Source organism: Electrona antarctica (genome assembly GCF_951216825.1).
Source record: "Electrona antarctica genome assembly, chromosome: 1".
Lineage (NCBI taxonomy): Eukaryota > Metazoa > Chordata > Actinopteri > Myctophiformes > Myctophidae > Electrona > Electrona antarctica.
The window spans coordinates 64,947,232-64,968,860 of NC_136806.1; the positions used below are offsets into that span (position 1 = coordinate 64,947,232).

At 41.6% G+C, this 21,629-nt stretch overlaps 2 long non-coding RNA genes across 2 annotated transcripts; both read right to left on the reverse strand.

Moving 5' to 3' along the window:
• Nucleotides 1–12,334: 12,334 nt before the first annotated feature.
• On the reverse strand, nt 12,335–15,250 carry LOC306924715. The gene is made up of 9 exons (XR_013790200.1): nt 15,124–15,250; nt 14,748–15,038; nt 14,372–14,652; nt 13,983–14,216; nt 13,758–13,834; nt 13,489–13,593; nt 13,043–13,248; nt 12,730–12,894; nt 12,335–12,629 (listed from the first exon to the last, which is right to left on the reverse strand). It is a non-coding gene; the product is annotated as an uncharacterized lncRNA (long non-coding RNA).
• A 338-nt stretch (nt 15,251–15,588) lies between these two features.
• LOC306924721 lies at nt 15,589–16,394 on the reverse strand. Its single transcript, XR_013790201.1, has 3 exons — nt 16,287–16,394; nt 16,121–16,195; nt 15,589–15,836 (listed from the first exon to the last, which is right to left on the reverse strand). It is a non-coding gene; the product is annotated as an uncharacterized lncRNA (long non-coding RNA).
• Nucleotides 16,395–21,629: the final 5,235 nt, after the last annotated feature.

Genomic DNA, 21,629 nt, shown 5'->3' on the forward strand with positions numbered 1-21,629 from the left:
TCACTCCCATTCAATCAGTCCCATAGTAACAGTACCTCCCATTCACTCCCACTCACTCCCATTCACTCCCATTCACTCCCTTTCACTCTGAATGGGAGTGAATGGGATGAATGGGAGTGACAGTCCCATAGTAACAGTAGCTCCCATTCACTCCCATTCAGTCCCATTCAGTCCCATTCACTCCCATTCAGTCCAGTTCACTCCCATTCACTCCCATAGTAACAGTACCCCCATTCACTCCCATAGTATCAGTATCAGTGTTCAAAATAATATCAGAGCACAAAGACATTTGATACTGAATAGGAGTGAATGGGAGTGAATGGGAGGTACTGTTACTATGGGACTGATACTATGGGAGGGAATGGGACTGAATGGGACTGAATGGGAGGTAGTTACTATGGGAGTGAATGGGAGGTACTGTTACTATGGGACTGATACTATGGGAGGGAATGGGACTGAATGGGACTGAATGGGAGGTACTGTTACTATGGGAGTGAATGGGAGTGAATGGGAGTGAATGGGAGTTAATGGGATTTAATGGGAGTGAATGGGAGTGAATGGGACTGAATGGGAGTGAATGGGACTGAATGGGAGTGAATGGGACTGAATGGGAGTGAATGGGATTTAATGGGACTGAATGGGAGTGAATGGGAGGTACTGTTACTATGGGACTGATACTATGGGAGGGAATGGGACTGAATGGGACTGAATGGGAGGTAGTTACTATGGGAGTGAATGGGATGTACTGTTACTATGGGACTGATACTATGGGAGTGAATGGGAGTGAATGGGAGGTACTGTTACTATGGGACTGATACTATGGGAGTGAATGGGAGTGAATGGGAGGTACTGTTACTATGGGACTGATACTATGGGAGTGAATGGGACTGAATGGGAGTGAATGGGATGAATGGGAGTGACACTCCCATAGTAACAGTACCTCCCATTCACTCCGATTCAGTCCCATTCACTTACATTCACTTACATTCACTCCCATCCATTCCCATTCACTCCCATTCACTCCCATTCACTCCCATAGTATCAGTCCCATAGTAACAGTACCTCCCATTCACTCCCATTCACTCCCATAGTATCAGTCCCATAGTAACAGTACCTCCCATTCAGTCCCATTCACTCCCATTCACTCCCATTCTATCAGTCCCATAGTAACAGTGCCTCCCATTCAGTCCCATTCACTCCCATTCACTCCCATAGTATCAGTCCCATAGTACAGTGCCTCCCATTCACTCCCATTCATTCCCATTCAGTCCCATTCAGTCCCATTCAGTCCCATTCAGTCCCATAGTATCAGTCCCATAGTAACAGTACCTCCCATTCACTCCCATTCACTCCCATTCTATCAGTCCCATAGTAACAGTACCTCCCATTCACTCCCATTCAGTCCCATTCGCTCCCATTCTATCAGTCCCATAGTAACAGTACCTCCCTTTCACTCCCATTCACTCCCATTTACTCCCATTCTATCAGTCCCATAGTAACAGTACCTCCCATTCACTCCCATTCACTCCCATAGTATCAGTCCCATAGTACAGTACCTCCCATTCACTCCCATTCTATCAGTCCCATAGTAACAGTACCTCCCATTCACTCCCATTCACTCCCATAGTATCAGTCCCATAGTACAGTACCTCCCATTCACTCCCATTCAGTCCCATTCACTCCCATTTTGAAAGGTGTGTTAAAATGGCCTAAGTCACATTTTATTATGACTTAGGCAAAATAAAATGGCCTAAGTCTCACTCTTGACATAGGCCATTTTTTGAATAGGGTGTAACAGGAAGGCCTTTTACGTTAGGGCTTAGGCGATTTTACCAGAGGTGGCCAGCATCACCAGGAGTTGATTTAGGCCAAAAACTCATTTTCGGCAAAAAATTACTTAGGCCATTAGTTTAATAAGGTGACGACACACATCTGGGCGGAAAACCCTTTGTGTTTTAAGCATTATGTTATCTGCTATCTGCTATTGAAAAATAGCAGATCTACAAGCTCGTAGCGTGGCACAGAGTGCCCCGCTACAAGCTTGTAGATCTGCTATTTTTTTTATATATTTTTTTATATTTGTTTTGCAGTCGGCGTCACCAGCATTGCCTCTGCTCGGCGGCGATTCGAGGGGATCCTTGGCTACTCAACTTGGCGATCAGCGGTCGAAGGGAGGCGGGGGACCGCTTCATCTGCTCTACTCGACGGCGACGGCGAGGCAGCTGTTCTACAAGCTCGCTACAGTCTACGTGGGTGACCCACACGGCTCTCGTGAATTTTCTTTTGTCAGTCATGTGTTGTAATTCATGACTGAAGGGAGGGAGGTGTAGAATTAATTTCGAAATGGACAAGAGGACAGTGTCAACAAACAGCGGCCGTGTAGTGTGCAGTGTACTGATCACACATTGCACACGACACGGGCCAAAGAGGACACACTCCGTCAGGCGCGTCAAGGAACTGCAGCCTTGCTTGCCTGTGTGTGATGACTGATGAACATTGAGGTTATGTATTGTTGTGAAAGTGATTTTTAATTGCATACTAGGCAAATTGGACAGCCGAGAAAAATATATTGCAGTGTAGTATAGGATGTGTTTTCGCTTTATAGTGGTGTCTAGTATTTAATGTGATTGATTAGCTTAGTCATTGTGTAAGTTAGCTTAGTAACTCTTTAAAGGTGATGTAAGTGATTTCAGAACCCCGGTTCCGCTAGGGGCGCCAAAGAGTCGCCTCTTTCTCCGGAAGCCCCCTCCCTCGCATTCCTCATTGTTTCGTGAACGCGCACAGAGTTTTTTACACCAGGAGATTTTGGAGAAAGCAGAATAAACAAACCGCATGATGCATCATGGATCAGTCCAGTTCTACATCTTCAAATCAGTAAGTAGGCCTACAAAATATAATCTTTTTGAGAAAATTGAGACTACTAACGCTACTTTACACCTGTTTGCTTAGTGTTTACGTGATGTATGTATAAGAGTAGCTATAGTTTTACTACTGCTCAAGACGTTATTAGTACCCGTATACAATCTTCTATGTTTTGCTTTTGACGCTACGCTAGTAGTATTCATAGGCATATGCAGTTAGAAATAAAATCGCTATTTAGTTTTACTAGTCTACCCGTATAACATCTATCCATTGGCCGCCTCGGTCAGAGGCTTTGTTTTGTGTCGGTCAGAGCTTTGTTTACTTCTGAAATTGAAAGACGTGGTCGAAAGAAAAAATATAACCAGATTGTATTTGTATTGATCGAACTAATACTTTATAATTGTAATTTCAGGAAGTACTGGGTAATTTATCTCGAGAGGAGATGTTGGAAACGCTCCTGACGGCCCAAGGCACTGACTTTGGCCTAATCTATTGGGCATTGCGCCGTTTCCCGAACATCCAGAGTTTCCAGACCTCAGGAGGACCACCACTAGCCTGGTTAATAAACCAGACCGAATCAGCCGTTGGCAAAAAAAAGTTGCCTACCAGCGGATTTCGGTCTGGCGAGGCTCAGTAGCACGCCTCTTTCCTACAATCGAGAACAGGTCGGACCAATCGGGACACGGTATGCAATATGGGCGGGCTTTGGTACAGTGACGTTCAATGCTTGAGACTTTTGACTGACAGTAGCTCTGACCAATTGCGTCAAAGAGAAAATGTTTGAACCCGCCCCCCGGGAAATGAAATCCAAGTGGAGCCAGCCCAGACTGATATACCGCGACAGTGTTGTGTGATATTAGTCTGGCTTATTAGCCAGGCTAGACCACCACCACCACCCGCAGGAATTGCACCATACTGGTGTGTTTGTGGACATTGTCGGGAGATGGGCACCGATGTAGAGAACCTTTGCTGTGGTCAGCAGCCGCAACATTGCACATCCAGGCAACGTCATATGAATGTGTACATCATCGAGGGAGGAGTTCTGCATCTGGCCGTTGGTATTTGGAATGATGTCCGTGCTCAGGCGAGACCCCAAAACCACAATGAACACAACAGACAGTTCCGTCATGCGGCCTACAGGCAGTTTGTTATGTGGCAGCAAGCCGCAGCATGGTGTGCTGGGAGCTGGAAATAGAGTTGTCGTGCCATCGTGTTGTGTTTGGGTTATTCGAGATCAATATCCAGATTCCACACCTTTCGCCCCAGTAGGGTGTAGGTCACAACGAACAAAGCCACCCTCCATGTGAAACAGAACATTCAAATATTTTGCACATAGAATAAACTGTGAATTGCTGTTTGCACTAAGTCAGGTAGCAGCTACTTATAAATAATTACTGCTACTAAAGAAATATGCTGCTGGTATATACGATATACCCAATAACTACTACCACTTTTTAAAACTATTCACTTTGTTGCTTTTTTCATAACTGTTTCAGTTTTTTATATATCTGCCTTACATGCATGTTGATTTATTTGTATTTGTATTACTACATATGTCGTGTGTGTGTGTGTGTGTGTGTGTGTGTGTGTGTGTGTGTGTGTGTGTGTGTGTGTGTGTGTGTGTGTGTGTAATCTCACCATCATTGCAAATGAGGGAGAACATCAATGCTCTTTTTGAGAATAAATGTTTCAATCAATCAACGTGTCTTTTTCTTTTTACTATAATTTTTATCCCACAATTTTGTAACCCATTTTTCACCCCTGTGTCAATTATCTAATGTGATCCTGGGCTCTACACACCCTCCGCCAACCTTGTCCCCATATATGGGGGACATGGGGAGAGCAACGGACTTGAACTCATGCTTCCTTCATGCCTGAGTGTCCAAGTTGCTCCTTTACACCTGACAGGGGGGAGTTTCGGGAATCGAACCCAGGACCTTCTAGCTGTGAGGCCACTACCAACTGTGCCACCGTGCCCCCAATCAATCAATGTGTCTTTAATGGTGCTCTATAGAATATGCTATATAAAATATACAAATACTTGAATGTTTTTCCCCCTCCTAAATATGGTCTTTCATCAGTATTACACTGTTGTTCTTGTCTATGCCAGGGCCCTGCAACCTGTCATGTTTTCATTTTCATTTATTTTTTTTAATATATCATTTTCATCCCACAATTTTGTAACTAATTTTTCACCCCTGTGTCAATTATCTAATGTGATCCTGGGCTCTACAAACCCTCCGCTAGCCAGGGTAGAGCAACGGACTTGAGCTAATGCTTCCTTCATGCATGAGTGTCCAGGTTGCTCATTTTTTCATTTTCTTGCATTTCATATTGCATATCAACATGAAGTTTGAATATGACCCTACATAAAAATTACGTATTTCAAAATGATTTTGTCTGTCCATAGGCTATACAGAACAATTGTAATGATCTTTAGACTCATAACCAACAATAACCCACCTATCTCCCAGAGTCCCGTCCCAGACATTTTGACGGAATGGAGAATTATGTTCAGGCTGTCTTTTCAATATACACTATTGTGCTTTATGTAAGACTACCTTTTTAGTAAATATCCTAAAAAACGAGGTCGTATCATAATCGGGGAATAGACTATTTGACATTCACTGTTCTTTTACCACAAATGAGTCTTGAAAATGGGGGTCAATTGTGAGTAGACTGAAATTCAATTTTATTTAAAAAAGTTTATTTCACATATGCCAATGGTAGCACCTGTGACTGAGGTTGCGTTAAGTTGCGTACCCCTATTCTATGCCACGAGTATGTCATTGGGCAGCATATGTATGTACATATTTACGTAGATTAAAATGTAAGCCCGAATACATAACTAGTGTAATGAAATGAAATTAAATGATTACTATATTTACCCAGGGTATCCGGGCTAAGCTCAAGAACTTGTTTCCAGCCAGGCCCTGCTCATAGAACATGTCATCGTAGTGGTTCAATGCCTTGTTCAAGGGCACTTCAGCGGTGGTAATTTTAACGTGTCGGACCGCTGATTCGAACTGGCAACCTTCTGGTATCAAGACCGCTCCGCAATCCGTTCGGCCACCGCTGCCACCAGGACACAATATCTGTTTCATTCTGTGACATCCTTTGGGACTAAGTGTTTGACTGTATTCTTTATCCTACCGTTTACATTTCTGCCAATAAAGTATTGAATCAAAGTGACAATTTTCACAATCTACAAGCTCACAACGCGTGTCATTACAACACATTTTGGAACTTCAAATATGTAATAAATATATATTTAGACATACTAGTTTTACAACCCTACAACTGAGAAGTCACAGCAGTAGTTGGTCCAATACAGCATTTTACATATTGGATCTCTAGTGTGCAAATATTTTTAATTATTCTGCACTGACCTTCGATCTGCACAAGCCTAATATTGGCTATACGATGTGAATGTCATTTCTAATTAGTTCATAACACAAATTAATTTTGTTTTGACTCTTGACTCTGAATACAGATATATTCAATACTAGTTTACAATTTCGTTTTTACAACTCTGGTGTCAATATTTTGTAAAAAGTAACATTTTGCAATGTGAAATAACACTTTGAACTAAAAGATTGTATATGTACTATAACATAATTGTCAGTATCGTTCTATTTATGCAACAAGAATACATTTGCACGATTTAAAATGTTTATTTCACACAGTATACACACAATAAAACTGACATCATTTTGAGCATAGGTGTAATTCTTATGAACAGGAACCCCTTTTGGTGTTGTAAGCATTATGTTATACATTAGATATTGAAAAATAGCAGATCTACAAGCTCATAGCGCGGCCGCGCTTTCAAGTCTTTGCTTCTGGGGGGTGCCTGGAACAACATTTTCAGATGGGGGGTCCAAGGCCAATAGGTTAAAGGAGTCTTTCACTGGCAGAAGCCTGGATTGTTCAAGCTGATTGACTCTACACATGGCGACGTCTGTGAGGAGACCTGATGGTCACTGTGCATGGCGACGTCTGTGAGGAGACCTGATGGTCACTGTGCATGGCGACGTCTGTGAGGAGACCTGATGGTCACTGTGCATGGCGACGTCTGTGAGGAGACCTGATGGTCACTGTGCATGGCGACGTCTGTGAGGAGACCTGATGGTCACTGTGCATGGCGACGTCTGTGAGGAGACCTGATGGTCACTGTGCATGGCGACGTCTGTGAGGAGACCTGATGGTCACTGTGCATGGCGACGTCTGTGAGGAGCCTGATGGTCACTGTGCATGGCGACGTCTGTGAGGAGACCTGATGGTCACTGTGCATGGCGACGTCTGTGAGGAGACCTGATGGTCACTGTGCATGGCGACGTCTGTGAGGAAACCTGATGGTCACTGTGTGCGGGGTCTCTGACAGCAGACGACGTTGAAGTCACGTGTCTTTCTCTGGCAAGGATTGACCTTTGAGAACACAAAAGACAGCCGTCATTATTTATTTCCCGACTGTGAAAGCTGTCTCCATCAGGGGCAGAGAATTAAAGAACTGGAGGTCCGTATCTCGCTTCTCCACCAGATAAGAGACGACGAGTACTTTCTAGACTCCCTGGCTGTCGCCGCCTCAGGCTTAGCCTCTCCTACTCCGGAGCACTCCGTGTCTGGCTGCCAGCCGAAGGAGCCTCCAGTTGTGGATCCACTGCCCGGAGCTGGTGGTTTCATCACGGTGGAGGATTGGCCTACCCTCGGCGCCAAGCCGAAACAGCCTGCTTGTGCTACCGCTAGTGCTGCTGCATCGGATGCCTGGTTTCCAGTCCACCGCTCAAAGCTCAAACAGTATAGAAACACATCGCGAGCTGATTCACCACCTATTCCTCTGGGCAACAGTTTTGAGCTACTGAGCTCTCTCCTGGAGGATCGCCAGTCCACCCCCAGGGCAAAAAGGATTAGGCGCCGGGATAGAGCTGCACTTCCACCCGCTCTACCGACAGAGATCGACCCCAGATCACTCTCCTACAGCGAGGTAGCAGCCTACACCTGCAGCAAGCGCCCGGGTACACGCTCCAGACCAGTTGGGGATGTTGATCCCTCGCTTCACAACGAAGTGGAGGCGGGAGTCCCTGACCACCGCGGACGCACTACGTGCTCTAGACCTGTTGGGGATGTTGACCCCTCGCTTCGTAACGAGGTGGAGGTGGTAGTCCCTGACCGCCGCGGACGCGCTGTTACCCGCCCTCCTGCTGCTGTCCACTTCACCCCTGTGCCTCCGTCCCGTACTGCTCCACGTTCGCAGGCTCGGTCTGCTACATCTCAGCCCACCACTGTGAGCTCCGCCAGGGCTAGAAGTAAACAATCCCTGCTTAACGCCCCTCTGTTTACAAACAAGACCCCATGTCTCTCCGGAGGGTCCAACGTCTCTCGGCACTCTCGCCCTCCCCCTCCCCCCACAGTGTCAATCATTGGCGACAGTTTTACGAGGAATATGTATATCCCCAACTCCTTAAAATATTGTTATCCAGGTTCTAATACACAGTGCATCCTCGACCGACTTCCCACTATTCTCGCCTCTCTCCCATCCACCATCAACAAGATCATTCTTCACGTAGGCGTCAATGATAAACAGTCCGTTGAAACCCGCAACAACTTTAAAAACATCCTCGACCTCCTCCTCAGCTGTGGAAAAAACATCTTCATATCGGGTCCAATAGCGCCGCTCCGTGCAGGAAAGAGCCGCTTCGACAGATTGCTGGACCTCCATTACTGGCTGCAACTGTCTGCTCCTCTTGCAACGTCAATTACGTCCATAACTTCCATTTGTTCTGGGCTCGCCATGCCTTTTACTGTCGGGATGGCCTGCATCCTAGTACACTAGGAAATAATTCTTTATCATTTCACTTGCAGCGTTCGCTGGACGGTCACCCCTGACTCTCTGTCCCACACCATAACATATCCGACGAGAACATGGTCACTTCTGGTCATTCTCAGTTTCGTTCCACCACTGTTATCTGTACTATGCCTGCCCCCTTGTGGCCCAGCAGTCAGATGACACCTGCACCTATCATTAGAGTTTCTGAGACTGTCCCACAATATTTTATTCCTGTGGTAATAACATATAGAGCTCATCAGCAAAACGAGCATGATTTAATTTATGCCAGACATACCCAATCATCAAAACGTTCAGCTATAAACTCAAACTTATTATCCATCCCAATGGCCCCCACCACAGTTAATCAGTCACCACCAGTCCAGCTAAAACTTGCCCTTTTTAATATAAGATCAATAACTAACAAGCTCTCCTCAGTAAATGATATCATTAGAAAAGAAAAGCTTGATATCATTTTTCTAACAGAGACATGGCTTGGTTCCGACGGAGCTATTCTGTTAGCAGCCGCATGTCCCCCGGACTACAGCTTCATCCACCAAGTGCGTGAGGTTAAGAAAGGGGGTGGACTGGCCAATATTTTTTCTGACACCTTAAAAATCAAGCCTTTAGCCCTCGGCAATTTTTTATCCAGGCCACTACACTGGAGAGTCAATCCTCTGTGCCATTAATTAGTATTTATCGTCCTCCTAAATCAAGTAAAGCCCTGTTTTTAACCGAATTGTCAGAGCTTTTATCTATTTGTTCCACAAACTATGATAAAACACTGATTATAGGTGACTGCAATTTGCACGTGGACAATGCCTCAGACAGCGTGGCTATGGACTTCCTACAACTATTAAATTCTTTCGACTTTATTCAGCATGTTGTTGGGCCTACTCATAACCATGGCCATACCCTTGACCTGGTCATGAGCAGAAACCTGAATATTAGGATTGATAGGACCATTGAAAGGCCTGAGTTATCAGATCATTACTTGCTATGTTTTAATATGACTACTACGGCTCTAGAAAAAAACAACACATAATATACTATAAAAAAACGCATCCACCGCCACTGCTTTTTCCCGTCATCTCACACCTGCTCCCCCATCACTGGTCACTCCCTCAGTGAATGATATGGTCCAACAATTTAATTTCGAAGTAGAATCTGCCCTTAATATAGTGGCTCCGTTAAAAACCAAAAAGAAATTCAACTCCAAAATAACACCTTGGATAAATGAGCATACACGCTCACTTAAGACACACTGTCGCAGAACAGAGCGTGTCTGGAGAAAAAATAAAAACACGATCAATCTAGAGACTCTTAAGATCTCAACAGCTACCTACAACAGAGCTTTGCGCTTGGCTAGGCAGGCATATTTCTCGGCCATCATTGATAAGAACAAGAAAAATGCAAAAGTACTATTTTCCACTATTGAACGTGTACTTAACCCTCCCCAGTCTTACAAGCAATCATTTCCCGCCTCTACTGCTAAGTGCAACGAGTTTGCATCCTTTTTTGATGCCAAAATCATTAACATTCGAGCTGGCATCATAAATGTAGCTGCTGCAAACACAGCAAATGGTGCCTCGCTTGTTCGCCCTAGGGGAAGCCTGGCGTCTTTCCATACAGTCGAGGAAGAGGAACTCCGCAAAACCATAATGCAGATGTCCTCATCCACATGTTCACTGGACGGTATTCCCACCCCCTTCGTCAAAGAGGTGCTAGAGTGTGTACTTGGAGAAATCCTGCAAATTGTAAACAGCTCCTTACAATCAGGCATCTTTCCTGACTCACTGAGGCCGGCTGTAGTTAAGCCACTACTTAAGAAAAATAACCTTGATCCCTCTGTGTTGGGAAATTACAGACCAATTTCCAATCTCCCCTTTCTGGGCAAGGTAATAGAAAAAAAATCATCTTTCTCCAACTAGACATTTTTCTGCAGAACAATAATATACATAATACATTTCAATCCGGTTTCAGAAAAGGGCACAGCACTGAAACGGCACTTGTAAAAGTAATCAATGATCTCAGGGTATCCGCCGACAAGAAACATGTGTCCGTTCTACTACTCCTGGACTTAACGGCCGCTTTCGATACAATTGATCACTCAATTTTAATACAACGTCTCGAGCACTTGATAGGCCTCTCAGGCACGGCCTTATCCTGGTTCTCCTCATACTTATCAGGAAGAAGCTATTTTGTCAGCCTAGCCGACTTTGTATCGGACACGCACAATATTGATTCCGGTATTCCACAGGGCTCAATCCTTGGTCCTCTATTGTTCTCCCTCTATATATTGCCGCTGGGAGAACTCATTAGCGCCCTCGGAGTGAATTACCACTTCTATGCGGACGATACGCAGCTGTATCTTTCCGTAGCCCCTGATGACCCCTCTGCCCTTGACCCACTGCTATCCTGTCTGTCCAACATTAAATGCTGGATGAGTGAGAACTTTCTCCAACTGAACGAGGATAAGACAGAAGTTCTTATAATTGGCTCTAATGAGCAAAAATAATTGATAAAAATAAACTCGGTAACCTAAATGTAGGAAGTAAGTCGACAGTAAAGAACCTAGGGGTTATTATCGATTCAGATCTGAATTTTAATGCGCACATTAATCAAGCTACCAAGACAGCTTTCTTTCATATTCGAAACATCGCACGTATAAGAGCATATTTATCTTTAGATGATGCTAAAACATTGGTCCATGCTTTTGTATTTTCTCGATTAGATTATTGTAATGCCCTCCTCTCAGGCCTGCCAAAGAAATCGACGGATAGACTCCAACTTGTTCAAAATGCGGCTGCTAGAGTGTTAACTAGAACTAAAATGAGAGAACACATTACTCCAGTTCTAACATCACTGCATTGGCTCCCAGTGGTTTTTAGAATAGATTTTAAAATTATTTTACTCGTTTATAAATCCCTAAATGGTCTTGCACCTTCGTACCTCCGTGACTGCCTACCTAGATATGTCCCTAACCGCCCCCTCAGGTCCTCCACTGCTGGCCTGCTTGAAGTGCCTAAAAAAATGTGCACAAAAAAATATGGTGAGGCAGCTTTTTGCTTCTACGGCCCAACAGCCTGGAATAAATTACCATTCCAGCTCAGACACGCACCCTCTGTAGACATTTTTAAATCTCAACTCAAGACTCACCTCTTCACTCTTGCTTTTAGTTGAGTTTTAATATCTGCGTTCCTACTCTGTCCTGACTGATTTGCTGCATGTTGTGTTTTTATTTATTTTTTCTCTATGTTTTTATACTTTTATTTTGTTCTTTGCCATTGTTCTATCATTTTAACTACTTGACTGTGTTTTATTGTATTCTATTTTTGTGTCCTGCCCTGTGAAGCACTTTGAGCTGCATTTATGTATGAAAGGTGCTATACAAATAAAGTTTATTATTATAGTAGACTACAGGTCAGGCAGTTATTTTTACGATAACAAAATATCAGTATTCACAAATATCAAAGCTTATTTCTAACGTATCCCGAGGCAAATAGTACGTTTCAGACGTTCTGTATTACAACTCATTTTATTGAGTGGTCTTATGTACTACATTCATTTGAGATAGATTTATTTATTATTTTCAAACGTCACAAATGTCACTTATGGGGTTAATTTTAATGTGATGTTTCAGATCATATGTGATGTTGCATTTATATAGTGCTTGGCACTTTATGCCTGTATCACTGAAGTGTCTCTCTGCTCGCTCTTTGCTGCAACAAGTGTTCTATGGGAGGGGCTGGGACTCCAGACAGAACTCCAAGGCGCCTGGCATCGTCTGGCCTCTTGTGGCTCTTTGACGCCATCCCCCCCACTGCTCAACCTTTTCTGGAGGACAGCGTTTTGAAGGTCTGGGATGTAGCTACAGTCCTTGTCCACTTTCTTTGGCACCAAGTGATAGACTTTCGACTTCTTGCTCCATGCTTTGCTGTGACTAAGTAAAAATAACAGCAATTGTAAAACTAAATAATAATTCATTAATTCATGCATATAATGAATACTAAAAGCTTACGATGTGTTCATGTAGAACATACCTTACTGATCCATCTGCCTTCAGTTTCGGTAATCGATGGACATGATGGTTGTAGTCAATTGCAGCGAGCAGAATCCGTGCTCCGTACGCAGGGGGTGAGAATGAAAACCGCTTGGAAGCGTACATTAACATGTGGTTATGGAACGATTCCAGTTCGGCGGTTGATCTAAACAGAGACACACAGAATAGAGAGCCTTTGTATTTAGCACTTATTGTCTGTGTTTTTCATTCACAACAAAACAATTTCTTGGCCAGTATTTTGCAGTGCTACACATCAGACATGAGTCTCCTAAAAACTGAACTGTTTTACTAACCTGAATGTCAGGTAGTGGTGAACAGACTTGAGCCATCATTTGTTGAAAACAATTTCTCGAAGTCTCTGATGTGCTGTTGAGTCTGGCAAAATCCACGGCTTGTCTCTCTCTTCTGCTGGCAATGGCATGTCGTGGTCACATCCACCGTTATTACAAATCCATCGGTGTTTGTTTGTGACGTGGTGTACGACCCCAGACCATTTATTCTGAAAAAACAACAATAAATTCAGTTATGTATTTAAACAGACCTGAGTTTGATATTTTTTTGTACACCAGCAAATTTGCTGATACGTAATGTTTGTAGGTCATGTGAATGGTGTTTACAATGCTGGTGATATACAGATAGAGGTGTTCAAAACAAGTTGTGTTTACTCTGCAAAGTCACGCTTGTGTGGTGTAGACAATTCAATCAAGACAACAATACATGATAGTTTTTAAATACTTACAAAAAATGTGTCATAGTCATTGGCCTTTTCGCAGCAATACCAGAAGTGAGTGCAGATGTGAGCGTTCCAGTCATTGAGGGCTGAGCATTCTTTTTGTTGAGCAGCCTAATAAAAACAAATACATAAAAACAAACATTTTATTTCAATCAATCAAGGGTGTACCTAGAGGGACAAAATGAATTAGATTGAATGTATATTATTTCATGACCATTAGATGTGCTAAATTACCCAAGCACACTGCAATCAAATGTACTTTTCAGTGAACTTACAGCGTGTATCTTTTTGCCCAGGTTTCTTGCTCCATGCCAGGAGTGAATTACTCCAGTGTCTTTGTACTTCCCCTTGTCTGAAAAACAATTATTGCATAATTAAAACATGGAATCCCATCTTCTGTTGGTACTGCATAAAGCACTATAATGACAGGATATATTTTGGACATAATGCTCCAAATACAATAGCAATGAAATTAGATATATCAATCCAAAACTACTTACTAAAAAGACAGGCAATTCCGGTATGTGCATCGGTACAGATCTCGGACAGGTTCAATTCTGCAAGGAGCTGGTCAAATGATTGGATGAATGCCTCCCTCTCCATGATCACAGAGTTTCTCCCAGTTTGTCTCTTATCCATGTTGACCACATTGATGATTTATTTTGTGTCATTGTCCATGGTGGTATATGTGCAATACTGTGCACAATGACCTGGACTGTCCATCCGACCATCACCTGGTATAAACAAATTAAATAATGACACAAGTTAGCCTTGTCATAGTCATTATCATTAAAAATATCAAAATCTATCACATGTCATTACGTTGCAAATATATCTGGACTATTCACACCGTGTAAAGGCCTATTCATATATATATAGAGACACTCACCCAGGGCCACAACATTGGCTTTGGTTTTTAGTCACGTGATTATCTCACTCCTCTTTCTGTTCCAGAACGCTGTTATCGTGTCTACACAGTAGAGGTCTTGGATTTTGTGGAATGTGGTCCTGTTTACCATGCCCATATTCATGAATTTGAATAGGAGTCTGAGCTTGGCATAATTGTTTCCTGAGAATAGGAGATTGCAGGACAGAAGGAAGTTTCCATACAGCATTACTCACATATGGCTGGGATGACCACTTCCACACAGTGTGACCCTGTGTACAAACCTGTAAAACACAGGAAAAGTATATGCAGGAATGTACAATATCTGCATTCAGTACCACAGCAAATGACACAGTACAAAATAAATAAATTAACTCACCCATTCAATTATGGCTGCTGTACCACGAGAAGTAATCCGAACATCAAAAGGTCTTGGGGTTCCACACTTTCTACATTCAGTCTCTGGTAATTCTAGCCGTTCCACTAGTTGATGTAGAGACATGTGGTAAGCTATACAGGCAGCCTGAGAATGGTGGGCCCGCCATCTAACTTGTGATCTTCATCTCGCAGTGGATCGCTTTCTTCAATGTCATCTCCCCCATCATGTACAGACTCATCAAGACTTAAGACTGGAAGATGATCAATGGTCACTTTCAGGGCACCACCAGTACTGCAGGAATAAGTAGGATTCAGATTCAGAAATAATCACAAGAAATTGATATGTCATTGAAATGAATTATGTTACATTAACCTACCGAACACATAAGCGGGGACGATAGTCATCATCACTGTCAAATTCATCGCTGTCAAATTATCTAGTGCGATTTTCTTCAGACGATGAAAATGGCAAACTTTCCAAACCACTGTGCCAGGTCTCATCATCTTCCCACTCGATTCTGCAGAATACAATGTGTAGAGTTCTTACTACATGTAATAGTACACAGAACAATTATTCTGTTTTTTTTTTAGCGTTGTTTAAAAACAAAAAAAGATGTCAACTAGCATTATGAAGGCTGTTGAACTCCTCTGCATCAATTGGATCATTCAAATCCAGAGAGGACATACTGGGGTAAATAAATACATTGAAGTCATGAGTACAACTGATATGTAATTTTTCATCACTTTGTTTAACCACATAACTACTATATGAGAATCAAAATATTATATTGTAGCACAAACCTTATTTGAAATTGATCAGGAGCAGTATATTCCTGGAGTGGAGGAGCAGGATATACCTGGAATGGTACCTCCTGGACACCAGGCAAGTTACCCTGCTCCCTACAGAAATAAAATGCAGAATAAAATTATTAAAATTCAGTAACGATCACTCCTGTTTTTGCTTGTGTAAACAGATAACTATATTATATTGTAATATAGTACAAACCTTAATTCAAGCTGATGAGCAGTAGCTGATTCCTGAAATGGAATTTCAAGTTCCACCTGAACATCCTGGAAATATTCCTCCTCCCTTGAAAAAATAAAGAAAACAGATGATTTATTTTAGATCTTCACGCTACTGTTGATAGTTTATTTGTTTCAGGCACGTTGCAACTAGCCGAAGGTACATTGCTTGAGCTCTACAGTAACAAGACACTATTGGTTATTTGGTTGATTCAACCTATGTTGGAATGCAATGGTTATATAGACAGTTTTTAGGCCACAGTAAACTAAATATATGAACCAATAAGTACACAAGACATAGGCCTAACGATGATTCAAAAACACAAGGCAGCAAAAACAAAGAGCACAAACCTAATTTTAAATAGATGAGAGGCAGCTTCTTGTGATTTCGGGATTTCTTCCTCTAGATGTGGATTATCATCATCCCTGTTTATATATAAAAAAAAACAATTACATTATGCTGGATAATACAAGAACCAACGTTAGCTATACATAAAATAAGTACAATGCTACATACTCTCTCTCGCTCCTTGAAAGGCTTGACACTGAAGATGGGGGAGGGGGTCTTTTCCTTGATTTACACGGCGTTGATTGTAGCAAGTCTCTTTCATAACTACAACAAAAGAAAGAAAAGAAAAACACACAAATTAGGCCATTTTCTCAGGCATCATCTTGTGAAGCTGTACAGATCAATACTAGGTTACAGTTTGTGCTTCATTGAACTAACGCCATTTACAAAACCTTGTGGCTATAACCAAACCACACTCGGTAAAGACAAAGAGACTAATGAACAACACAAATAACGTAAAAGTAGCTCTGGTCCAGAGCCCTAATGCCCTTTAGCTGGCTATATGGACCGTTCTCTTCATGGCTCGTATGAAACGAAGAACAAGCTCTCCTCTGTTACCAACATTTCTAAATACAAAATCCGCCTTGTAGTAGTAGAGTAGCTCGTGAGTAGCCTAGGTGGAACGTTATTTTTTTATTTTCGTAACAGGAGAGGCTTCGTTTCATGCGAGCCAGGAAGAGAACCGTACCATAGCCAGCAAAGGGCATTAGGGATATGGACCAGAGCAGCTAACGTAAATGCATAACAACAATATAGAATACACAATAGAGTAAGATATTACTTACTGGTCAAGTAGTAGTACAGCTACTTCTGCGTCGCTTCTCAAACTCTTTTCTTCTTTGAGTTTTCTCCACCGTTCAAAAGCAGGTCCAATGTAAACTCTCGTCTTTCCCTGAGTCTTTTTCTGAACTGCTAATTTTTCCTTAGAAACGGCTTTCTTCTCTTCAGCAGCTGCTTTCTTGTCTTGCACAATCTTTATTCTTTTAGCTTGTTTTTCTGTAGCTGGGAAAGCTGGAATTTGAATTTTCCCGTGTTGGTCTGACTGCTCCGCCATGTTGTAAACAAACTCTGAGTGTGCACCCGCTCTGCTCTGGGTACGAGCATTAGGCTCGTAACCCCGCTCGATCATGATTGGAGGAAGGCCCCCCTCTGTCCTGATTGGATGAGGGAATTGCCACCCAAAGCCCAAACCGAAACTAGGGTTTTTGGCCCCAGGGGCTCACTGGGGATAGAGAGGAACTCCTTATATGGTCAGCGCACTCTATGGTAAGGAGTATTAGCAGAAAAACATAAATATAAACATAAACATAAATGCAAATCACTGAATATATCTAAAATATTATAAATATATATTATTATATATTATTATATATATATTATAAAATAAGGGTTTCATCTTAAGTTTCACCCGGCTACTGGTAGATTTTAATAGAACACTAAAAGATTCTACTTATGCTGACCCGAAATGTAGTTATGTATAGTGTGTGTAATGAGAACCGCCTGAATAAGTTATGTAACCTTGAATTCCGTCTGTCTCTGTAACCATTTGAATTCTAATGTAATTGTTTGTTTGTCATAGGCCTATTTGTTGTTTTTTTATTTTTATCTTTTAAGTGTCAAGGGAGGAGGTTCAATTGTGGTTCCATATTTTGGTATGACCATCTTGTGGACGGTCATAATAGTAGGGGATATTATCGGCAATAAATGGCCAAATCGTTACGCGGTGGATAAAAGCACCAAATTTGGTACACGCACTCTTTAGGGTGTATCTCACCATCTCAGAAGGGGTGCCAAAAATTGTAGACACATTAAAGGCTTTTTTTAGGGAAAAATCCAAAATGGCTGCCAGAAATTACCTATTATTCCTAAAGGTGATATAATTCTGACATTTTGACTGATTGTGCCAAGTATAACCTTTACATTTATAGTAAATACACTAATATTAAAGGATTTGGCAAAAACAAACCCATAAAATGTCTTGAATATTTTTTAAACCACTTTAAATGCCAAAAATGTACTTAAAAACCACTCGGAATGAGATGACCTTCCACATGAATCCCTTTCTGAGTGATATATTGTCAATGCTAAAAATACACAATTGTTTTTAAAAACTTTTAAAAGACCCTATGAATGATTACCAATAGATAATATATTGTAAAAATCTTCATATGACCAGAGATCAAGCCCTCTATTGGGGCACAACTCCTATCATCAAAAAATAGCCAAATCGTTACACGATACAATGGATACACGCATGACAATCGATACAATCGATACAAGCATGACATTTGGTACAGATATCCCTAGGGTTATCCTAAATCATCCTAGAAGGGGTGCCCAACAAAATCTTTAACAGGAAGTGAGTTATGGACAAAATTCAAAATGGCCACCAAAACTGTTGACAGTTGACTCAAAAGACACCAAAAGAATCTCCAAAAAGCATAAAATTTGGCACGCATGTCCCTTGGGTCACCCCAAGACATCCTAGAAGGGGTGCCAAAAACAATCTTGAACAGGAAGTGAATTATTGACAAAATTGAAAATGGCCGCCTACGGTGTTATTGGTGATTGACTCAAAAAGCCTAAAGAATTTTCAAAAAGCACAACATTTGGCACACATGTCCCTTGGGTCACCCTAAGACATCCTAGAAGGGGTGCCAAAATAAATCTTAAACAGGAAGTGAATTATTGACAAAATTGAAAATGGCTGCCTACAGTGTGATTATCTCAAAAGACAACTAAAGAATCGCATACAATGTGGCACACAAAATAATCTGAAACAGCAAGTGGGTTATTGACTAAATTTAAAAATGACCGCAGATGATGAAAAAGACACCTAAAGAATCTCATAAAAGCATGGAATCTGGCACAAATGTCCCTTGGGTCATCCTACAAGGGAAGCTAATTATAATAACCGCCTAAAGCAGTTTATGCAAAAGAAGAGACGTCATAAAAGCATATTGTGCTCCTTCCTAAAAGGGATTATTATTGTTTGTTTGTTTTATTGAACTTTTTAGGAAGGGACCATGATGATATGAGTCTATGAGGCCTACGCACCTGTGCATACCTATTATTGCTAAAGGTGATACATTAGAATAATTAGAAGAAAATAAAATCCATTTAGAAGAAATTCTAAATGGATGTTTAAACTGTTTACAACTGCATAATGTATAACCTAGCATATTATGTTTACATTTACACTACATCATCATATTTATTTCCTTTTCTTTACTTACTTTGAATCTGTATTCATCTAACTCTGCATATCCTTGTTTATTTTACTCAGCATCTTATCTTACTCTGCATATTGTTATTTTACTCTCTGCATCTTATTTATTTTGCACTCTACTTTGGACTATCTTCTTATTTATTTGCTTCTAGTAACTGTGTGCCATTTCACAATTACCAGCACATTGATATAATGCTGTGCAAGGTAACCCAGCATCCCAGCAACTAGCCTACACTTTCTCAAACAGAGGGGCTCAGCTTTGCAGCAACACTTGAGGAATTCTCTACAAACTATTTTTCAGGAGATGGTAGAGCTTGCATAGGACCAGCATAGGTACAGCTTCTGGACCAAAATTCAGATTGGTAAACTGCTCAATTTTGAAGTGCAGCCTGTGTGGGAGGAATATGGTCCATTGAGAGACATTTTTGAGCAAACAGGTCCTTCCTTAGAGATCATTGACATTTTCAATGTCAGTTGTCTTGCCATACAGAACACAGGTGCATATTTCAATTACTGCAAAACTGTTTGATTCCTGCCTAAGCACTTCAAAGGGATTAACCATACATTTTCTTTTGTATCACATGCTTTAGGTGGTCATTTTGAATTTAGCCAAAAACTCACTTCCTGTTTAAAACATTTTGGGCACCCCTTGTAGGATGCTAAGATCACCCAATTGACATTTGCATGTCATGCTTTTATGCGATTCTTTAGGTGTCTTTTGCATTATCTGTCAACTGTATATGGCCATTTTCAATGTTGTCAATAATTCACTTCCTGTTTCAGATTATTTTGGGCACCCCTTCTAGGATGTCTTAGAATGACCCAAGGGACATGTGTGCCAAATGTCATGCTTGTATGCGATTCTTTATAGTTGTCTTTTGAGTAAATCGACAACACTGTAGACATTTTCAATTTAGTAAATAACTCACTTCCTGTTTAAGATTTTTTTCGGCACCCCTTCTGGGATGTTTTAGGATGACCCAAGGGACATCTGTACCAAATTTCATGCTTTTATCCGCTGCGTAACGATTCCGACAATAATATCCCCTACTATAAGGGAGGAATGTGGTATCTGGTGGAACCACAATTCACATTAATATAGCCTAAATAATTGTTTTAAACTAAAAGTGTTATCCTGAGTCTCTTGTCTCTCCTCATGGGTGGGTGAGAGGCTACAGGACCAACAGGGTAGACGCTTAGGCACCTTTCACAGCTTGCACTCTATGGTAAATATACTTTGATCTAGCAGCATCTAGAGCAACACAATCTCACCCCCTACTCGTCCTTTTTTGAAGATCTGTCAGTACCCCTATGCTTCAAATTATGAAGCCTTTTGTTCCTCCAGCCGCTTCATTTTTGGCCGCTTCACAGTCTGACGCGTCCATAGCAATGGTGAACACAGTACGCATGCGCGAAACAACTAATCCAATTCGTATTGAAACGTAATGCAATTAAATTACATTAAAATAGGAGGTGTCTCACATCCAACTAGAAAATATAAGTTCTGTTAAATGTAGGTCCATTAAGATTTGTATTTGTGGAGAATAGGATAAAAAAGACTATTGTTTATTATGAGAGCAGTCGTGATGCATTCTGGGTAATGATTTGTACTGGCTGGCTTGATATTAAATATAAAATAATGTTATACAGTAATTTGTGACGCAACCCTCATCTCTTCACTCTGTGTAAAAAATAACATGATTTTACACTTCCAAATGGTGTGCAATGCATGCGCAAAAGTTATATTTTGAGTGGATAAAGTACCAAAACATTATTTTATTTTATTGTTTGATGAATGACGTCAGTCACGTCAGTCACGTGACTATCTGTCAAAACAAAACAGTGTAAATGCGATATTTATAGATGATTTCAGCATCGAAACGCATTTGGATAACACTTTCTAACAAGATGTGTGTATTCTATCATAACAACCTTCGTTCAGTGAGGGTATTTTAGAACGACGATGTTTTCCGTGGTTAATAGTTTGTTGTTTATTGTTACTGGTTGCTAGGGCGTTGCTATGAACGCTTGTTGCAGTATCCGGTCCGAAAGGAAACGGAAACTGTCTGGGGGGAGGGCTTTCGCGTCCCTACTCTAAGGTCCCTAGTACTCCCTACATCATTTGAGCTACGCTATGCTGCTACGGGACATACGCATTGTAGCACCTGACGAAAAACATTACTTGCACGCTCTGCTTGCGCAAGTAATTAACAGCCATCTTGGAGCAGCCGCCTGCGGAAGACCTCAGTGCTGTGAAAACAATAACAAACAATAACAATAAC